This window comes from Notolepis coatsorum, assembly GCF_963971535.1.
Source record: "Notolepis coatsorum genome assembly, chromosome: 15".
NCBI lineage: Eukaryota > Metazoa > Chordata > Actinopteri > Aulopiformes > Paralepididae > Notolepis > Notolepis coatsorum.
Window position 1 is genome coordinate 105,486,792 of NC_140179.1, and position 16,472 is coordinate 105,503,263.

Sequence of the window (16,472 nt, forward strand, 5' to 3'; positions counted from 1 at the left end):
TAGCCTATATTCTCAAATGGCATTTAATGGCTATCCGACTCTTTGCTATCCTCGCGGACGGACCAGTATACCTTATATCATATCATATTCCTATGTCTCCAAGGAATCGTGGGGCTCTGGGGAATAAAGGTTGGGAACCCCTGCTATAGCCCATATGATCCTTTATAATGTTATAGGCTATTTCATTTACAGTTTACTCTTATCAGCCTACCCAGCATGTAATACGTTCTTTGTTAGAACTCAACTCTTTATTATTTTGCGCATAGATTGCAGAAATACGGGAACGTTTTGATTTATATTTAAAAGGCTTTGACATTGTAAAACTAAATAAGTGGAATACTGTAAGCAGAATACAAGTCATATCACCCACACGATATATGCTACCTGTATCCAGAGCATGTATGCTTTTCATTCATTTAAGACACATTTATTGCATACACCTTCGAAATTCCACTTATTTTGTTTAACATTGGCAAAGCCTTTTAAATATAATAAACGTTCTCGTATTTCTGCAATCTATGCGCAAAGTAATAACGAGTTGAGTTACGCGGAGCGCAGTCAGTACACCCCGTATATTCCGATAACGCTATATATAAACCATGCTGCATTCATTCAGAAGGAAAGCCCTATTATTCCAAATGCTATTTATAGGGTTTTGACAATAATTACACTACTGTTGCTATTTTACAATTACAGAACACGTCAGTCAAACTAATGAACGAAAGCTTATTTCCGCATTGAAACTAATGCATGAAACTGATGAGAGCATATGCCGTCCATCTGCAGTATCCATATTCTACCGCTGGGCGCCAGGTACGCATGCCCTGAGCTGTGCGTAAATATACGCACAAAGTCAAGCACAAGTTCAAATTGATAAGTCCCACACTTTGCTTAGAAATGATCGTACGCACGGGTTACTTATTCATTGCGTGATGTCAGTTCAGCTTGGAGAAGGACGATGTTGTTGACTTTAGAGTTCCTTCTGGTTTTACACCACTTCTGTCTCTGTTGTAAGTTGAGAAGATATTCTTTCCTCCATCTTGTCCAAAACTCGTTGGCCAAATACTGAACTCGGCGCCACCTCTTTTGTAGGTAGAGATCTTGTTTGATGAATTGTCCAGGTGGGGGCAGCATGATGGTAGATTTCATCGTTAGAATGTGGTTCGGGGTTAAAGGGTCAGGTCCGGATGCGTTGTTCAGAAACTCAGCGGAGAGCTGCCGGCTATTGATTATGGACATGACTTCGTACAGGTAAGTCCGGAGAGAGGTGCTGTCAAGCCTTTGTGAGGACTGGTCCAGAATGGTAGTCAGTATGCTTCTTATCGTTCTTATTAGCCTCTCCCATATACTGCCCATGTGACTTGCCGCAGGAGGATTCATGAGAAACTCACATCCCAGAGCCTTCAGTCTTTCTTCATCCATTCCCTTCATAACTTCTGTAAATTCTCTTCTCGCGCCAACAAAATTGGTTCCTTGATCACATCTGAGTTGGCGAACGTTTCCTCTGATCGCAATGAATGATCTGAGTGCATTGATAAATTAGTCAGTAGTCATATTGTCAACCACTTCTATGTGAACGGACCTTGAACATAGACAGGTGAGTAAGTCCATATCTTTTTAGATCTTTTCTTCCTTCTTTAACGCAGATTGGGCCGAAGCAATCTATCCCGGTGTAGGTGAAAGGTGGAGTTGCTTCCATCCGATCTTGAGGTAGGTCGCTCATTCTCTGTTCTTCGTGGGGTCGTCTATACATTCGGCACTTGACACATCTGTAGAGGTGCGACGAGACAGCGCTGCTGCATCCCATGATCCACCATCCATTAGCTCTGAGTGTGTTTGTTGTCATTCCACGCCCTTGGTGTTGGATATTTTCGTGGTGGTGTTTGATGAGTAGGGATGAGATGTGGCTTTTCTGTGGAAGTATTGCCGGATGTTTTATGTGTGGGTGTAGCGCTGCTTGACCTAGACGTCCTACCACCCTGAGGATCCCGTCTTCGTCCAGGAAGGGACTTAGCCTTTGTAGCTTACTTTCTTTGGTCTTGGCAAGTTCCTGCTTTTGCTTGAGTCTTTTTATCTCAGCTGGGAAGGCCTCTTCTTGAGCAAGCCTAATGATAGCAAGCTCAGCTTCTTTTCTTTCTTTGATACTTGTATTTTCGTTGGTGCGTTCTTTCAGACATTTAGGTTCTTTGGCCATTCGCTGTAACCTTGCCACTGTCTTTACAGCTCTTGTCCAGTCAGAGAACTTCTTCAGGTTGCCTAGTAAAGATCTCTCTTCTTTTGTCTCAGTGTTACACACGAGAGCCTTGCGAAGTTCAGGATCATCTTCGTTGACCTCTCCCTTCTTGCATTCTCTGAGGAGTGGACCTTTTTGGGCCGGTGAACCAGTTTGAGGACTTAAGTTGATCTGCAGTCAAACCTCGAGAGGCGTGATCCGCGGGATTGTCCTCAGAAGCAACACAGGACCACTGTTCAGGTTTTGTACTTGACTTAATTCTTTCTATACGGTTGGATATGAAGATTTGAAATCTTCTGGCATCGTTGTTTATGTAGCCAAGAACAACTTCGGAATCTGTTCAGAAGGACTCTTGTAGGACTCTTGGATTTCGAGCTCATTCCGGAGCATGTCGCTGGTTCGAACGGCAACAGCTGCTGCAGCGAGTTCAAGTCTTGGTATTGTTGTAACTTGGAGTTGGAGTAACTCTTGCCTTTCCCATTACTAGACAGCAATGGACTTCATCAGACTCGCTGATGGTTCGAAGGTAGGAACATTCGCTGTATCCTGTGACGCTTGCATCTGAAAAGTGGTGAAGTTCGTAGCCTTTGACGTCGCCGAAATCTGAAGGTACGTAGCATCTTTGTACGTGTGTCTCAGACAAGTTGGAGAAGTCTCTGAGCCATGACTCCCACTGAGGTCTTAGGGCTTCTGGTAGTTCGTCATCCCAGTCAACCTTGTCTCTGCACATCTGCTGGAGAACTTGCTTCGCGACGAGGACGAAGAGTGCCACGAACCCCAGGGGGTCATATATGGAGGCTACGGTAGAGAGCACACCTCGTCTTGTCAGTGGATGGGGCTTTACTTAGACTCTGAACTGGAAGGTGTCGGATGTAACACACCACTCTACTCCAAGAGCTCTCTCCACATGTAGTTCTCCGAAGTCCATGTCTTGTTCTTTAACTGCAGCACATTCTTCTTCTGGGATGCTTGCCATGACGCTTTTGCTGTTAGAGACAAACTTGTGCAGTCTCAACCTCCCAGTGCTGCAGAGTTCTCTTGACTCTTTGACAAGTCGTATGGCTTTGTCTTCACGTTCCACGCTTGCCAGACCGTCGTCCACATAGAAATCCCTTTGGATGAAGCGTCTGGTTTCTTTGTTGAACTGGCCTTTTCCATGCACTGGCAGATGTTTTAGGCCGAAGTTGGCACAGCCAGGGGACGAGGCTGCTCCAAACAGGTAGACCTTCATTCTGTAAACTGATGGTGCTGTATCCATTCGGCCATTCTCCCACCATAAGAAGCGTAGATAATCTTGATCCTCTTTTCTTACTTGAAACTGGTGGGAAAAAAATTCTATGTCGCACATGACTGCGACAGGGCCCGTTTTCCTTCTGTGTGATATTTTCTTTCAACTTTGACAGGAACTTCAGGTCATCTTGTGAGATGGGATTATCTTCCTTGGACCTTTCTGAGAAGTCGGACTCTAGGACCGTTAGGATTTCTATAGGGGTCACTTCTTTCACTTTGAGCCGATTTACATAGTGTACTTCTGTTCGAAGGTTAATCGAAGACTCAACATCCGGTGTCACTTGTTTTACCTCTATGATGACTTGTTCCAACTGCATCTCCAAAGTCAACACAGGGACTTCCACATCCCACGATGCTCCATCCTAGGTCCGTCCGTTGTGCATAGGGCTGGTTCGATTTGCCAGATACAACTTCCCTTGGTAGAAGTGCTTGGGAGCAGTTGTACCCGATGAGCAGGCCTACTTCGCAGTTCAACAGAGGTTGAATGTATGTCTTTCTGAAGGTGCTCCAGGTGGGACCAGGACTTTGCTTTTTCTCTTGTTGGAATGTGAGCTCTGTTGACTGGGATGAACTCTCTTGTATAGGCTGGTGGCAGGGATATCATATTGCCTGTATTGTAGCCACGGACTTGTAGATTGCTCACTCTTAGGGAGTTTACTGTCGAGGTTGCAGTCATCGTGGTGAGTCGTAACTTGATCTGGTCTTTGTTGGATTTCAACGTGTCTGTGACTTCCCTTAGAATGAAGGTCGAGTCGCTCTGGGAGTCCAGCAGCGCGTACACAAGGACTTCTTCTGCTGGACAGGTTGTTGATGAGAGCCAGACTGGGATTATTGCAGAGGTGATCGTGCCAACATTACCAACGATAGCTCTGTGAGTTGTAGCCGCTGTAGTGGGTATTTCAGGAGGCGTCGATTTAGGTTCCTCTTTACCTTGATCTTCCCTTTCTCTGACATGTGTAGGTTTCCTGTATTCCTTGGCTCTATCCGAGTGCAGGGATGTAGGGTGCCGCTTGTGGCACATGTCGCACTCACTCCTTCTGCTACAATTCTTTGAGAGATGGCCAGGCTTAAGACAACCGAAACACAGCTTGTTCTCTTTAACGAAGGTGGTTTTCTCTTGTTCTCCTTCTTTCATGAACTTTTGCATTTGAGCAAGGTGTGTCCATCCTTCTTGCAGAAGACACATGTCATGACCGCCTTCTCGTTTGAGCTTGTAGCCAGTACTTTCGCTCCAACAGTCCTATTCCTTCTTTCCTTTGGGTGCTCTGCTTCGCCTTGCTTGATTGAATGCATGGAGGTAATTGGGTGACAGGCAATCCTCACTTCGTAAATCAGGAATGCGATGAACTGGCTGAAGGTTGGGAAATGGCCATTCCGATCTTCCATTTCAACAGACTTTCGACTCCACCTGGCCATCAACCAGTCTGGAAGCTTGGAGATAATCTTCCTATTCTCGTTACAATCGTTCTGTGAGGATAGGGGTTCTTGTGGAGCCCAATAGCAAACACAGGAATAGAGAGAATGGAGCGGTTTAGGGTGTTTTAATTGTTTCCCCCAAAGCAGACAAGAATCACATGCAGGAATGTACAACAGATGGGGATGAATGTTCTTGGGGGGGTAACACAGGGGTACTCCTTGTGCAGTATGAGAGAATGGTCCTTAAGCAGGTGCACTCCTCGTGCAGTATGAGAGAATGTTCCTTGGGCAGGTGCAGTGCGGGAGGAAGGTAGACGCCGGCTGTGTCGGGGTTGAGAACAGGAACTCCGTAGTCCAGCACCAGGGGTCCAGATGGGCACGCTGGAACGGAGGTCCTTGGGCACAAGAGAGGGAGGTTAGAACAGGGAATAACAACAAGAGCGGGTAGCAGGGCTTCAGGTCGAGACGTCGTACCTGGGAAGGCAGTTTAACACTGCGACACCGGATGACAGGATCTGCCAGTTGATATAGGAGCCTCTTGATTAGGTGATCCCTTGCAGCCGTGCTGATTGCTCCTCATCTGGCAGGCTCGAGCCCTGATCGTGACACGTTCAGGATTTCCAGGGCTTTTATGTGAATCATAAACTCACAACTGCGGAGAAAATCAACGAAACTTCTGAGCTCGAGGCTGTCTTTGTGTCCGATCTTGGGCCACGCGTTGAGCTTCTCTCTATAGGACTGTGCGATAGTGAATGGGTTTCCATACCTCTAGTTCAAAAGCTTCCACGCCGCAACATAAGCGTTCTCTGTGCCGAGTAGGAAATAGCCATCGATCGCCTTTCCCCATCTACATACTTGCGGAGATAGTAGATCTTTTCATTTTCCTGGATGTTCTTCTGATCTATCAGAGTTTGAAATGATAGTTTCCAGTCACTGTACAGTACTGGATCCCCTTTGAATACTTACAGGTACAGGAATGGGGATTCTGTTTGAACTCACTGCATCTGCCAGGTTCCTGACGAGCTCTGAAGTACTTTCACCCAGGAAGGGGACTACAGTTCTTGGTGCAGAGAGCACATACGGGGAAGGTGGACTTGTAGGAGCAGGCATTTGGTTGACTGTTCTCCTCTCACTATCCACTTCGATGTTTAGCTTCTCTTCTTCTGTTGTCGCCACTTGGTCGTACACTTGGATTCTCGCTTGGGCTGCATTTAGACTTTTCATTTCCTCCAGTTGCTGTACCCTTCTTTTCCTTTCATCCAGATTCTTTGGAGGGCTGTATGCTGCAATACCAATTGAGCTTTGATTGTAGCTTCCTCTTTCTTGTGCTGCATTCTTCTTTTCAACTCTCTCTGCAAGCGACGCTTAACAGCTGCTGCTTCTTGTTCGGCTATCTGTTTTTTAGCTTCCTCTGCCAGCCGCTGTATTTCTCTTTGTTCTTGGTCTTGCTCTTTTGTTAGCTTGAGAACAGCTTGGCCTGCAGCAGCATCGGCAGCAGCTTCTTGACGTCTTACTGTGGACCCATTTGATCGTACAGAGGTCTTCTTTGAGTTAGAGAAGAGAGAGTGGTTGCTTCCTTCGAATAGAGAACCGTCTTCAGGATAGTCATCTTCTTCTTCTTTGTCCATACAGTCGGCTTGAGGCTCTTTTGCAGATGAACAGGGATGTTTGTGAGCACAGATCGACTCTCCGACGGGTTTCCTGATCTGGCATTTCAACTTGTCGTAATTCTTCATATGCGCGCTGGACGTCAGCGGAGAAACCACGGGTTTCAGTAATGACTGTTTCGAGTTCCTTAGTTACTATCTCAGTTTGCGATAGTATCTCCTTGGCGCCTCTCACATTTCTTTTCCATCTCTTATATACGAATTGGAACCTTCGTTGGAGTCCTATAATTTTCTCCTCTTGCATCTCTCTGCCCTTCTCTGTCAGAGTTATGATTCTTTAACTTTTTCTTGTATTCCTTTCAGCAGCGTTGCCGTCTTTACACTTTTCAGGCTGCTCTTGGGAATCTTCTTTGTTTCTGGGTTTATCCCTAACCTGTTCGATAACCTGCTCCTTTTGAGCTATTGTATCATTGTTGCCTTGTTCTAGCTCAGTAATCTCTCCTTTATGTGACATGTTGTAGGCTATATGTAAATGTCAAGTGAATATGTGAGGATAATAAGTGTATAAGCCTTACTATTATTACTTGATGTGCGATTACTTAATTAATTGCTTAGTTATAAATGTAGACTTATTTAACCAAGCTAGTTTACTTATTTAACTAGGCAGGTTGACTTATCTAAACCAGGCTAGTTGACTTATTTTAACCAAGCTGGTTTACTTATTTAAACCAGGCTAGTTTACTTATTTAACCAGGCTAGTTTACTTATCTTAACCAAGCTGGTTTACTTATTTAACTAGGCTGGTTGACTTATCTAAACCAGGCTAGTTGACTTATTTTAACCAAGCTGGTTTACTTATTTAAACCAGGCTAGTTGACTTATTTAACAAAGCTAATCATCCTTTTATCTACATGTATCAAATAAGATTGATCAATGAAATTACACTTTTAAACCTCAAATCGCTTATTTCAATACATGCATGAATGGGAATCTAGGCTACAGAAAGTAAAATGCTTCAAAAAACATTACAAAACACATGGACAAAAGCGACACCTTGTGGTTGTGTCTCACTTCTCTCACCCTTCTAGTACATTTACAATATTACCCTTTGTTAGATCACTACTTCTTATAAGTGTTCAACCTTATGGCTTTTTTGCAAATATATGGTGAAGAATGTGAGTTTAAACTTTACGCAGGTGCCGCCATTCCACGTGTGTAGTTTGATGAGCGATGACTTGAACACCGGCGCCATCTTCTAGTTTTACACCGTGGTCCATCCCACGCGCTGCTTCATGACGAGCGAGACGAACACCGGCGCCATCTTCCTTCCACTTGACTTCGCGTTGACAGTTACGATTTTACTGTGACATCCTCTGGGCACGACGCAATTAACACAAGTAGATTTCTTGAACTGATTTTAATGAAGCTTTGTCCAATCTCCATCCAAACCGTAAAATCTGTACAACATACAAATGCATACAAATGATACCATTAGCAATTGAAAGTCCATCAAAACCGTAGCTAAAACATCAACCGTCACATATAACAAATCATCATCCATAACAATCAATACCTTATTGGCTGCGTGCCAGTATAAGAGAACATCGATACGTTCTGGTGTTGTGTCTTTAATCTTTGTCTTGGTAGATTGTCTTGTTAGGTTGTCTTGTAGACAACTATCTTTTACTTGTTGGGATTGACAGAAAAGTCAATATATCCATCCCTCAGTCATGTCGGGACTCAAGAGAAGGAAGGCGGAAACACGTCACTGGATATTAAGTGGTCTTGTGAGACTAAAATAATTGCACAAACAAAGAGAAATCATGCGCCACTCATATCTTATATAAACCCATATGAAATACAATGAAATACAATCATGTGTATTATTATTAATATGCAAAAATAAGCATATAAAATTGTAAACGAATATAACTATATTAACCAACTGTTAACCATAGCTGCAGTTACATTATCTATTGGAATAAGATTGGCTTGCTTAATTTCTTGCACCAGGTCATTAACATAAAGGGCGAACAAAGTGGGAGAAAGCACATCTCCCTGTTCTGTATCGTAGTGGCTCTCGCTCGGCGTCACTCATGCACTGTCCTCGCACGTGCACGCGCACTGAATAAAATACCACAATGTACCTTTTATATCCCAATATTTGTCTGACCACACCCCTATCAGCTTACCCATATAAGCAGGGGTGGGGCCACCCCCTCGCCTCCTTTCTCGCTTTCACCACAAGGAGTGCCTCGGTAGATCCCCACTTGACGATGTTGTTAGTAGGAGAAGAGTTGGAAAACAAGAGATACGTTGACATCATATCTTTATTTTCTCTCTCACTATATTCGAGAAAATACGGCGATATTGTCTTCGTACTGAAGTGACATGATGATCATTCTACACCTCCGTCGGGTTTCGTATTGGGAGTTTATGCCGCTACATGCCTCTCAACTGCAGTCCTCCTTGCTGTGGCTGGTTGCGGTAAAACCTTCCAGCGACACAGCTGGACTGTAGGACGCGCCGCTGTTGTGAGAAGCGGTGGGTTCCAGGTTGGTGAGTAATGTTTTGCTTGCGAGCTCCACTTGTCTGTTAGTGCTATGGGGGCTAGCTGACAATGTTTACGAAAACCGGCCCCAGATTAGGGTCCTTTGTTCAGCCTTTAGGCGACGGCGGAGGATCCTGGTTTGAAGCCCATTATAGCAACTAGTGGGCCACACGACCAGTAACTGGTGATCCCAGGATCTCTGGACGCGTGGGTACTTCTCTGTCACCGTATAAGGCCCCGTCTTTCATATACAAATGAGAGTATACCCTAAACGAGGAAATGTGAGCATGGATGATCGTTATCGGAAAATCCATGTTCAAGTCGGCTACAGCCCAGTTGGGACTTGTACCGGCTCCGCCGGATGGTAAAATCACCGTTGTAAAACTGTTAACATCTCGTTTCTCTTCTCTCTTAAAAGGTGAGGAGGGTTTCAGAACGGCGGCCTGTCTGAGTGTGACTTGTTATATCGTTGTGTACGAGTTCAGGTGATAGCTGCTTAGCTTGCGTGCTAGTTGTGGCCTACTGTGTTAGCCAGTCAGCTGTTAGCTGCGGCGCTAGCTCGCTGTGTTTACCAGGAGCCTGTTGTGTCACTAGGCTAGGTAACGTTAGCTTGCTGCTATCGGCCGAGTGCGGCCGTTAGCTTAATGCTACACTGTTGAACGTTCTGAGACTATAACATGCTTAAACACTCTGACTACGACGTCATCTTTGACAGAGGATGTTAGTCGAACCTACCCTGGGGCCAGCCGGCGAGGACTGCGTCAACAAGGGGGACCGTACAGGCCTGTACACTGCGATGATATGATCGCAAATTGCCCCCTAATTTGGTCCGTGCGAGTTTAAAATAATATCTGGGGGCAAGCTTGCGAGTGGTGATTTCAACCCTTCATTCGCATTTCACTCCTAAATGAATCCATACAAATTGTAGTAAAACATTAGCCTACAACCAGGGCTGTACATGTTGCGGTTGTAATTTCATTAGACAGACCAGCGCGGCCCTTTAATAACATGCAATTTAATTGACACGAGCAATGAGCTAACGGTAGCTACCATTAGGATTATGCTAAGCTAACTAGCGATCTCTGCTAACCCTGGAAAACGGTCAAAGCGGACTCCACAAGACTAGTTCCATTCGTGAGGAAAGGGGGTGGGTTATATTGACAACGCTTGACAACAGAAGTTTAAACATAACTTCATATTTATTGGTTATTCATTTCTGTATATCATTGAATTTCCATCTCCGTGTGTCTCCATCTCTTCCTGTTTACATTAGAGTGTGACGTCATCACCTACGGCAGCTTAGACTATCAAAACGCGAAGGGGGGGGCTGGCTCTCTTGTTCGTTCTCGCCCCCTCTCTCTCTCTCTCTCTCGCTCTCTCTCTACATTCAATGATTTAAAGTAGCCAAATGTTACACACAGTATAAATACTAACTGGATAGTTGATGATATAAACATTTAATTTCATTATCTGAAATATTCTAAAATCATTAAGTCTGTGTGATTATTATTTTCTCACAGTAGTGTGTGTGTATATATATATATGTGTGTGTGTGTGTGTGTTTGGCTAAAGTGGATAGAAAACACAGTACTGTGTAAAAGGCACCCAAGAGTTTTTATATAAATTGTCTTAGATGTAAATAATTTTTTTTATTAGTGTGTCAGTAGACTACTCTTAGTACATTTTCATTAAATTATTTTTTAAAGCATCTTCATGGTTTAATAATGCAAACATATGTTGCAGGGACTTATTATAATCATCATATTGGCGTGACTGTATGCATCAAAGGGTTAAATCAAGCATTTTTGATGCATGTCAAAATATCGCGATATCATTTAGAGGCCATATCGCCCAGCCCTACTATAATGGTAAAATAGTTATTAAAAAATTTGCCCCTAAAAAATATTCTTTGCCCCTAAATTTCTCATTTAGGGGCAAGTGTGCCCCTAGTGAAAAAGCTTAGCGTACAGCCCTGCCGTAGCGGCGGGATGGAGCGGTGACGCTGCCCATGCCGACAACACAGGACGGCTGTGTTTACTACGGTGCCTTGTTAGAGACTGCAGTTTCGCTTGATCTGCGCTCATGGTAGGAAGGGTCCTGACCAGACCTTGAACACTTCTTCTTGCTTTCCCTTCTAAATGTTTTGTAAATAACGATGTTTTCCAAAACGAGTGTTGCTGCACTACATTTAGGATACGACGCAAGTTATGTGTGAATTGTCTTGTCACTGGTCTCCATGCAAATCGGGTTATTTGTTACAGATGTGAAAATGATCTGGTTTGTTGTGTTGAGACACATTGTGTGTTCATGTACCGTGTACTCACAACTAAGGGGGTTAAACTAACCTATAAAGCTATGTAGGGCTGCAACGATTAGTCGACATAATCGACGATGTCGATTATAAAAAATCATCGACGAGAAATTGTTGCGTCGTTTAGTCATTAAAAAAAAAAAAAAAAAATTATTTAAATTTTTTTTTTTTTTTTTTTTTTTTTTGCACTACCTATCTTTGTGAGAGTGGCTTCTCAGGGTTCCAGACAACATCATAACATGATGATCCCATAGCAAATTTTGGACATTGAAAACATTGTTCCCCTGCAGGAGATGATGATCAGACTAGACACACAATACATTACACACGCACTCCTCTCACTCACACAGCGATCAGAGTAAGACACACACATACACACTCCTCTCACTCACACACAGCGATCAGAGTAAGACACACACACATACACACTCCTCTCACTCACACACAGCGATCAGAGTAAGACACACACACATTCACACTCCTCTCTCTCACACACAGCGATCAGAGTAAGACACACACACATACACACTCCTCTCACTCACACACAGCGATCAGAGTAAGACACACACATACACACTCCTCTCACTCACACACAGCGATCAGAGTAAGACACACACACATTCACACTCCTCTCTCTCACACACAGCGATCAGAGTAAGACACACACACATTCACACTCCTCTCACTCACACACAGCGATCAGAGTAAGACACACACACATTCACACTCCTCTCTCTCACACACAGCGATCAGAGTAAGACACACACACATACACACTCCTCTCACTCACACACAGCGATCAGAGTAAGACACACACATACACACTCCTCTCACTCACACACAGCGATCAGAGTAAGACACACACACATTCACACTCCTCTCTCTCACACACAGCGATCAGAGTAAGACACACACACATTCACACTCCTCTCACTCACACACAGCGATCAGAGTAAGACACACACACATACACAAATTACACAGTACACACCTCTCACTCACACAGCGATCAGAGTAAGACACACACACAAATTACACACTACACACACTCCTCTCACTCACACAGCGATCAGAGTAAGACACACACACATACACACGGACTCCTCTCACACACAGCAAACAAAAGTTATTTAAAGTACACTTCCACTTTAATTTGTATTATTTAATTTATTTATCTTGTTATGAGTGATTGCTGTATTGTTCTTCAAATACATTTTCATTTAAAGTGGCTTAAAGATCCAAATTCAAATGTTTCATGAGTCATTATTTTAATTTGCTATGGGATCATCATGTTATGATGTTGTTGTTTGGTCCTGACAAGAGTCTCAAAGTCTGGGGTGATGGTAGACAAGCAACTCTGAGGTCATGCTCAATGTCCAATCTGTTCCTCTGCTCTGTCTTCAGCTGGACCAAAGATAGGTAATAAAAAAAAAAAAAAAAAAAAAATGTGTTGTTGTTTACATTGGTTTTCGATTAGTCGACTAATCGAAAAAATAATCGGCAGATTAGTCGACTACCAAATTAGTCATTAGTTGCAGCCCTAAAGCTATGCTTAGTGACATGAGTAAAGAATAATTCTTTTCTCAGCCTATAATGACAATGAACAGTGTGTTCACATATTAACAGGTTTACCTGTTTAACTGGCCGTATTAAGGGTAAAGTAGGAGGGGTGTTTTTCCCCCCGGTTCCCTGGGGACTTCTTCACCCTCCTCTCAGACATGTTGTTACACTATATTGTGTCACTGTGTGGTAGGGATACGATGTAACCCTTAGCTTAGTTGTTGGGGTTGTGCTAACCGCTTGAGAAACTATATTTTCCTAAAGAAAAGATTGTTTGGTAACTTTTTCGTGTGTGCTTAGCAAGGCCTGTGGCCGATACTAATCAAGAATTATGTATTCTCTCATTATGAAAAACGGCGTTCCTCTGTAGAGTGTTTTTGCCATTTTTTGTAGGTGATAAAGGGTTGTGTGTGTCGTGCAACCTACAACGGGGTTGGGTTGGCCACAAAGGCACATGTGTAAGTCTGGTACCGGGGCTCTTAAGAGGGCCTTCTCTATTCTGTGTTTTTTCCTTAGTAAAAATCAGATGGCAGGTTAGCACATGCGCTGTGTGAAGCTGTTAGACGCTTCATGGAGCTGACATTTTGTCATTACATCGTATCATCGGTGTGGGGTCATAAAGGGGTGAACTGGTAATCCTTTTCTCCCCTTCTTTGATGGGCAGGGGTTAAAACCTCCTGTCCTTCAAGGTTCCTGTCACGTTGCTGTTCGGCACGTTACAGGGTAAGAGGGGGGGGGGGGGGGGGGAGTTTCTTGGTCCCACGCCCTGGAATATTGGGCGTGTGCACCGCAGAAATTCCCCCGCCATAGAGTATGTCACTGTGCGCGTCTCTGTTGGTAGGACTTCCGTGTGCTGTTCGGGTCCATATGATGGATCTGTTTCGGGGGGTGGTCAGGGCTCCTCCTCACGAAGCTCCTATTCGGGCTCTCTGTGAGTTAGGACTCTCCTTCCATGTGAGGGAGCCTCCTCAGAGTACAGAGCCTCCTCCTCAGATTGTCAAGGTGAGTGGAACCTCAAGAAGGAGTCCTACTCTATTGTGTGTGTATTCGATTCAATTCGATTATTGAGTGTGTATGGGTTCAGTGCCTCCTCCCCGGAGAGCCCTAAAACCAAACTTTTACATGGCTCAAGGTGCAATATATTCTTTTCAATCTGTACAGCTCGCGTGCGAAGTCTCTCTGTGGATTTCCGTCTCCTCTCTATGGGAGGGTGGTGGAATGTAAAAATGTAAAAGAAATTTACCCCCGGCTGTGTAGACTGGGATACATGCTGTTGGTGCTTCTTTCTTTTCTATTAAAAAGGGTTGGAGTTAGGAAGCATCGCACCCCTCTTGTCGTTCCCCTGGGCGCCTTGGGGATTCAATGACAGGTCTAAATAGCCTGTTCATTGATGTGGTTGTGTCCCGACGCACGCATAGTGCTAGCTCGGGGTGTTCTGTTGAAGATCAGGCGAATGACTGGCACGCCTTGTTTGCTTGAGGTTAAAACAGCGTTTTTATAAAGCAACTGGGATGGAGGTTTTTCCTCTTCCGACGACCTGTTTTGGTTGTCGACGGATTCTCGTTCATATCTGGGGGATGATGACGGAATGGATCTAAACATATGTAGAGGGGTCTCACGCCCTGGGGGTGGGCCACCGGGCGCGGTTCGCACCGAACGTCCCCGATGCCGAAATAGCGCCGAGATACGCGGTGAGCTACTGGAGCTCCCCATTTAATGATAATTTTTACATCATTATTGTTATTGTTATTATTAACAATATTATTATGATGGTTGTATCAACCCTAAATCTGAGTTGGGGGGGGGGGGGTGCAATGCAGACAAACAGCTGCATACAGTGCGACCATTTCACTCACCCATTCATTTTTGGACACATCACACACCATCGGTGTGTGTACTGTACGTGTGCTGTCATAGCTCCACCTACAGGCCTAATGGAGAACACCAGGAGAACACCAGGATGTGAATGGAGGGTGAATGTGAGGTATATCATGTAAATAAGTTTTGTTTGATTGCAAGACTACACTGTAAAAAAAAATTATAATAATAAGTTACCAGAACTTAAAAATATTGAGTTCAGTTACTGTGCATTAAGGTTTTCAGTTTTCAATCCATAATAAGTTAACAGAAAAATAAGTACACAACAGTGGCGGCTGGTCAATGGGGGCGCTAGACCGCCGCCCTCCCTGGTGAAAAGAGAGAAGAAGAAGACTTTTTTTTCTTTTTTTTTATAGCCCTATAAATAATATAAACATGTTTAAAATGAATAATATTTACTCATTTTAAGTGTTTGTGTTTCCAATGCACAATATAACGTTAATATATCAAATATAAATAATTGTTTTCATGAACAGGAAGTGACTGATAGAGAATACGTTCCGTAGCCGCATTTCTCTCGGGCAACCCGTAGCCGCATTTCTCTCGGGCTAGACGCAATAGCGCTTACAGTTACGCCGTGCACTGGTTTCATCGCTGTATCCGTCGCAGCCAATCAGTGCGTAACGCGCTGTGCGTTGAAATATGATGTATTATGATGGAAGCCGGGCGCTTTTCCAAGCGATCTATTATCATCTAGCAAGCAGCGTCGAGACTTTCCGTAGCCGCATTTCTCGGAGACGCTCTCTCTGATTGGCCGACGTCAGTTTTTTCTGTAGCCGCATTTCTCGGAGACGCTCTCTCTGATTGGCCGACGCCAGTTTCTGGTTAGTAGTAAGTTAATCAATGCTAGCTGTTGTGTTGTGATGCAGTCACACTTTGTCTTAGAGCGTGACGGCAAGTTCTTTCGACGGTTAAGCTTAGGCACTCTTTCAAAGTTGGTTAAGGTTAGAGTTTGTCTTAGAGCTGTGAGAACTGGGGTCTGGAGCACAGCCCAATTGCTGAATACACGAGAAGAGATAGGAGCGGTTTCAAGGGTGTTTAATGTCAAATGAGCAACACAGGAATTGGGGGGAATAGAATGGGGTTATGTTCTGTCTTGTGGCTGCCGTGTCGATGGTGTAAAATGAATTAGGTATATTGTTAGTAAGTTAGCCATGTAATAAGCGGGATAATGTATAGCCTATCCCTTACATAGCGTGGCACTATGCTGGATACTATAAGGTTATAGCGTGGCACTGTGCTGGATACTATAAGGTTATAGGGTGGCACTATGCTGGATACTATAAGGTTATAGGGTGGCACTATGCTGGATACTATAAGGTTATAGCGTGGCACTATGCTGGATACTATAAGGTTATAGGGTGGCACTATGCTGGATACTATAAGGTTATAGGGTGGCACTATGCTGGATACTATAAGGTTATAGGGTGGCACTATGCTGGATACTATAAGGTTATAGGGTGGCACTATGCTGGATACTATAAGACTGTTGAAAGAAACAGGCAAAAAGTTATCATAAATTAATTCATGATCTTGATCTGATAAACATATTACAAACAAATGATCAATAGGCTACTCTTTGGCTAAACGATACATGGAGTAATTGACATGTAATTGATATTGCTA

General features: G+C 44.0%; 1 long non-coding RNA gene across 2 annotated transcripts in view; it reads left to right on the top strand.

Moving 5' to 3' along the window:
- Positions 1-16,472, top strand: part of LOC311241788 — a 587,847-nt gene that overhangs the window by 15,783 nt on the left and 555,592 nt on the right. The window lies entirely within an intron of this gene.